Genomic DNA, 6,000 nt, shown 5'->3' on the forward strand with positions numbered 1-6,000 from the left:
TTAACTTTCATCTTTTTATGTTAACTTTCACTATTAAAGGTTAAGATTTGTGGTTACGTGTTAATATTATTATATATTTGATGCATCATACTTTTTATTATTTTAATGTTTGCAGATATGGTCATGTGACCTCTAATGTCGCAGAATCCTTCAACATTTGGATACGTGAAGCTCGATTGTTACGTATACTGCAAATGATGGAGCATATCCGAAAACAAATTATGATTCACATGAACAACAAACGCATAATGGCTGATAAGTGGACAAGCTATCTTTGTCCTAAAGTTGAGCAACTTATTGGAGAAAATATGGAAAAATGATGTACTTTAAAGATTAAGAAATCTAGATATGATATATTCAAAGTGCAATCACATAGAACTACTCACGTTGATTTGGAGAAGAGGACATGCACTTGCCAAGCTTGGGACGTAACTTTTATTTCTTGTGTGCATGCTTGTGCAGTCATTATTTATATGAAAAGAGATGTATATCAATATCGTGATTGGTTTATGACCGTAGAAGAGTTTAAGAAGAGTTACAATGAAATACTATATCCTATACCAGATTTTGAGAAGTGAAGTGTGCCCAGGGATGAAATCCAGATTTTTCCACCAATTACTACTAAGAGGAGGGGAAAATAGAACAAGACGCATGAACAACAGAACCATTTACAAACGTCCAGTCAAATGTTCTCGATGCAAAGCTGAGGGTCACAATTGAGCAACTTGCAACGAGCCAATTAGTAATTAGTGTGGACTTCTTCTTACAACAGTATTTTTGCTAGAGAAATATAGGTTGTCCAAAATTTTGCAAGTATATTATGGAAGACTTTTGTATTCTGTGAAGTTGTAAGACAAATCATATTGTTTATTGAAGTAATATCTGCTGCAAGGATGCAAGATGTTTTGTGTAGTGTACTTGTTTATGTTAACATGTTAATTATCTCTTAACTATTACAACTTTTAGCTAAAAAGATTAACATTCAGTCGAATATGTTAAGTTTAAATTGCTGACTGTTCCAACAGTCATATTGCAACGGCTAGCTGCCTGACTGTTCCAGCAGTCATATTCCAACGGCTAGCTGCCTGACTGTTCCAGCAGTCATATTCCAACGGCTAGCTTGTTGTTCCAAATGCAATATATAGAGTGAGCAAAGCAATGCTACAACCTCATCAGAAGTTCTATAATCCATTGATTCCCATTTTGAGATTGTGATATGAATACATCGGAGGGGTCTCAAGCACTAGAAGATGTATGTTGTTTCTGTAAAATTCCAACACACCTCACGTAGTGCAAAAATGGGAGGAATAAAGGTAGATACTTCTGGGGATGTGCAAAGTTCCCAAATAAGCAATGCAAGTTTTTTGTTTGGGCTCACAATGCTAGTGCAATGAAAAAGAACATTCCAGTTTACCAAGAATTACCCGTTGAAGATGAGATAACAACCAAAACAAATCAGTTGAAGAAAGCATTGAAGCAAAAGAACCGTGAAGTCGAAAAATGGAAATTTTGTTCATTCTTTCTGTGTTGTTTTTGTATGGTTCTCATTTTCTTAAACATTGTGATTTGTAAATTAAAAATGAATTGAAGAAACTTCAAGTTATAATTGAGGATTGTGATTTGTAAATTTTATTTAAAATTATGATTTGTAAGTTTATTAAACATTAACATTTTATCTTTTGCTAGAAGTGGTTAACTTTCAGATTTACATGTTAACTTTTTCTGAAAGTGGTTAACATTCAGATTGACATGTTAACTTTTACTGAAAGTGTTTGACATTTGTTAACTTTTTCTGAAAGTGGTTAACATTCAGATTGACATGTTAACTTTTACTGAAAGTGTTTGACATTCATATTTACATGTTAACTTTTACGAACATTCAGATTGACATGTTAACTTTTACTGAAAGTGTTTGACATTCATATTTACATGTTAACTTTTACGGTAAGTAGTTAACATTCAGGTTGACATGTTAAATTTTACTGAAACTGGTTAACTTTAAGCGTAATAGGTTACCTTTCATAGGTACATGTTATCTTTTCTTCATACATGTTAACTTTTACTGGAATATGTTAACTTGATGGACGCAAAGGTTAAGTATTGTTTCCATTAACATGTTGTATCAAAACTAAATAACTGTTAAATACATGTGGTAGCAAAAATACCATAAAAACGTTAACAACAATAAAGTTCAAGCTTGCGTTGTAGTTTGTCATCCACACTATCAACTGTAGGTGTCTAAAAATGCCTATAGGTGTCCGTACACAGCTCGAGACGGAGAGAAGACAACGAACGTCATTATCCAAGTCTAAGAGGATTATCTGTCGTCGACAAGCGCATGAAGCGAAACGACGAACCAAGTTGCCCGCGCGTGTCAATCAGCTCGCGCGTGTCAATCAGTTCGCGCGCGTCGGTCAACACGCGCGCGTCAATCAGTTCGTGCACATCGGTCAACACGCGCGCGTCAATCAGTTCGTGCGCGTTGATCAACACACGCTCGTTAATCAGTTCACGTGCATCAGTCAACACGTGCGCATCAATCAGTTGTGCGCGTCGGTTAGCCCGCGCTCGTCAATCAGCTCGCGCGCGTCGATCAACACGCGCGCGTCAATCAGTTCACGCACTTCGGTCAACTCGCGCGTGTTAATCAGTTCGTACTCGTCAGTCAACTTGCGCTTATTGGTCAGTTCCAAGTGCCATAAAGGAGCTAACGAGTGCATGAAGCAAGTTAGCAAAAATCGTACAAGTAAAAAAGATGGTCAAACACGTAAAACGGTGGAAAATACAAGTCCCGGAAAAGTCAAAAAACACCAAATAGTTCAGCAAAAGAGCCGAATTACCAGCACCCGCGCAAGTCGAACCGCGCCGACCCGGCTACGTCCGACCCGCGCACATGCGGGTTAGACCACGCCGACCCGCGCCCCCCGCGGGTCAGCAGCGCCCGTCGCGCTGTTTTGACCAGGAAACACGTTTTTTCGACGGTTTTGTACGATTTTCTAGGGATTTATCTGTTCCAGGGGTTCCCAACTGACTTGATATCATCTACAAACGTGGTTAGGTCGTTATTAACTGAAGATAAGGCCAAACCACTCATTCTCATCCACATACCCGCATCCGGAGCCCTATAAATATAAGCCTAGGGCCTCTTTTCAGCGAGGGTGATTTATTATCAAGAGGAGGAGGTGCTGTCGAATTCCAGAGCCAAGAGTCACGAATTTCAACGAGGGTTAGCGAGATCCCGGCAAACTCCAGCATAAAGAATGAGCTATTCGAATGATCTGAAGCTCGTACGTCCGTTCCTTGAGATTAGGCTTTGTCTTAATCTCGAGAAGAGCTACTGATTTCGCTTGGTCGATTTCAGCGCTTTAATCAAATACTCCCTCGGTGAAGGCAAAGCTCTGTCCAATTTTTCATCAACCGGATCCAGATCTAAGGTGGTCCACGGATATTAAAATCCCCGGCACAGGCAAAGATCCCACACAAGCAAGAAACCGATAAACGATCTCCCTGCGTTTATTTTGACGAGAATTGTAATTTTTGTTTTTATTATGTAAGAGTCTTATAAAAAGACTATCTTTTTTTGTTTTCATTGTAACGACTGAAGTTGTAATGAATACCGCAATGAATACATCAAATTTCGACGCAAACATCAACCATTTACACCACTAAATTAATATACAAGAAAGTTTTGTTCCCATCCTTATCTGTTCAATTCCTTAATTTTTAGCACAACTTTCACCCATCTTTTTCTAATGTCCCCCATTGTTTATTCTGTTCCCACCCTTCCATCAGAAGTTCAGCTGCAAGCATGACACGGATAACGTCAAACTCATCATCGGGATTAGTTACCTGAATCGTATCAACCCCACGGATTATAGCCTTTATATATAAGGGAACAAAAAACCCACAATCGAAATTGCATGATATAAAGTCCAAAGCTAGTTAGATATATGACGCTGGATAAAATAAAAAAATATTAAATTTGTGAAATACTAACATTCCAGTCTATTGCTCGCAAGGGACGACTTCATATCTGAACTTTCTCCAAACATTATGGGAATCAAAACCAGACTTCATATGATCCATGAAACTAATTATTTTATTCACTGGTTCAATATACCTATTATGGCCAGCCGAGCTGTAATGCTTAATAACGTTCTCATCCAAACTGACTTCAACAACATGCCAGTGGTCCTGACGCACAAACGGGTTAAGGAGTATACTCTTGCTCGCAGCAACATGTTTTTGTATAAATGAAGTGTACAGATGTGGAAAATCAAGAATCTTTGCATAAAGGCTATGCTGTATTGCTAAATAGATAATGTTATGCCGGTTGTAAACAAGAGTTAAAGAAACTTAGGAGTTTGAAACTAATACTTAAGGCAAAGAATGTTGATACAACCCCATAATTCTTGCTCAGGGATGCAATTTCTGGTCTCTCTAGCCATGTGCTTATTCTATCTATCAACTCTTCCATGACCTGTAAATTTACCATGCAAGAGATGCAAATGAAAGTGGTTAACAACACATCACAAAAGAAATCCCAGAAATGCATATATTTAACATATTAAACTTGCATGGTCATAGATACGTCCTCCACATAGCAGATAAAGAAGCTCCAAAGAATCGAAACGATTGTTCAACGAATTAACAATAATACACGACCTGAAATATGACAGTAAGACACAAATGTTAACAGTTGCTGATAAACATGCACATGTAACAGTGAAAGCTAACATGTTCAAGTAAACGTTAACATAAATGGGCATAAGTTAACATAAGTCTGGAAATATTAACATGTAACAGTGAAAGCTAACATGTTCTTGTAAAAGTTAACATAAATGGGCATAAGTTAACAAATATCTGTTAATATTAACATATATATAGAAACGTTAACATGAATGTATACAAGATCCCAGGTAATATGCAGCCAAACATTAAGGAGAATTACTAAACTTACTGATGGGTTTTCTGATTGAAAAAATTTGAGACCCATCTGTTCTCATCTGGTGCGAGCTTTGACGCTATATGATGGGATATTCTAAAGTTGTGAACGAATTTTCCTTCACTATCAACCAAACATATGTCAAATCATCAACATTAGGAATACCCTCGTTTAACAACTTCAGAAGAGCCTCCTCCTCCTTCTTTATTTTCATGTTCTTCAGCAAATCCCAACTGCATTCATCAGGCATACAGTAGTACGTGATTATTGGCCTCTCATCATCCTTGTGGTGTGATATTGTAATTATCTCTGGACGAACTTCCTTCTTCTTTTCTTCAGTGAAAGGAGTTCGGACTAGTTGTGATCACGTCCTAATCCTGGTACTTGGTCCCCTTGTCCCCTTTGAAACTAATTTATTCCTCCTCTTCTTATAAACTTGTGCCTCCTTTTTCTCCCCCTCTTTCTCTTCATCTTTCTTCTCTTATCTTTTCTCTTGCTCATCTTTCTCCTCCTCTTTCTCTGCCTCTTTTTTCTCCTCTTCTTTATCTTCCTCTCTCTTCTCTTCTTATTTCTCCACACTCTCACCATCCTCTTCTTCCCCTTCTTCATTCTCTTCAACTTTCTCCACATTCTAAACTTCCATTTCTTGCTAGCCAACTTTCTCTTCCTCCTTATCTTCTTGCTCATTTTCTCCTTTTTTTCAATTCTTTTTCATCTATTTCCTTCTCCATTTCCGCAACCTCCTCCGCACTATGAGTAACTTCTTTCCAATAATGGTACATCGTCATAATCGAAGTAACCAACATTCACTAGTAGAAAACCACGTATTCTAGACGGAATTTTTTTCTGTCTATAATGTATTAAACTAGACGGAAAAATTCCGTCTAGGATAAAATATTCTAGACGAAAATTTTCGTCTAGAATAGTATCCTAGACGGTTGTTTTATTTTTATTATTTTTTTAAATTTCCACGTATCATAGACGAAAATTTTCGTCTAGGGTATACTTCCTAGACGGAAATTTTCGTCTAGGATACGTGGAAATTTAAAAAAAAG

The sequence above is a fragment of the Asparagus officinalis genome, chromosome 1 (genome assembly GCF_001876935.1).
Source record: "Asparagus officinalis chromosome 1, Aspof.V1, whole genome shotgun sequence".
Lineage (NCBI taxonomy): Eukaryota > Viridiplantae > Streptophyta > Magnoliopsida > Asparagales > Asparagaceae > Asparagus > Asparagus officinalis.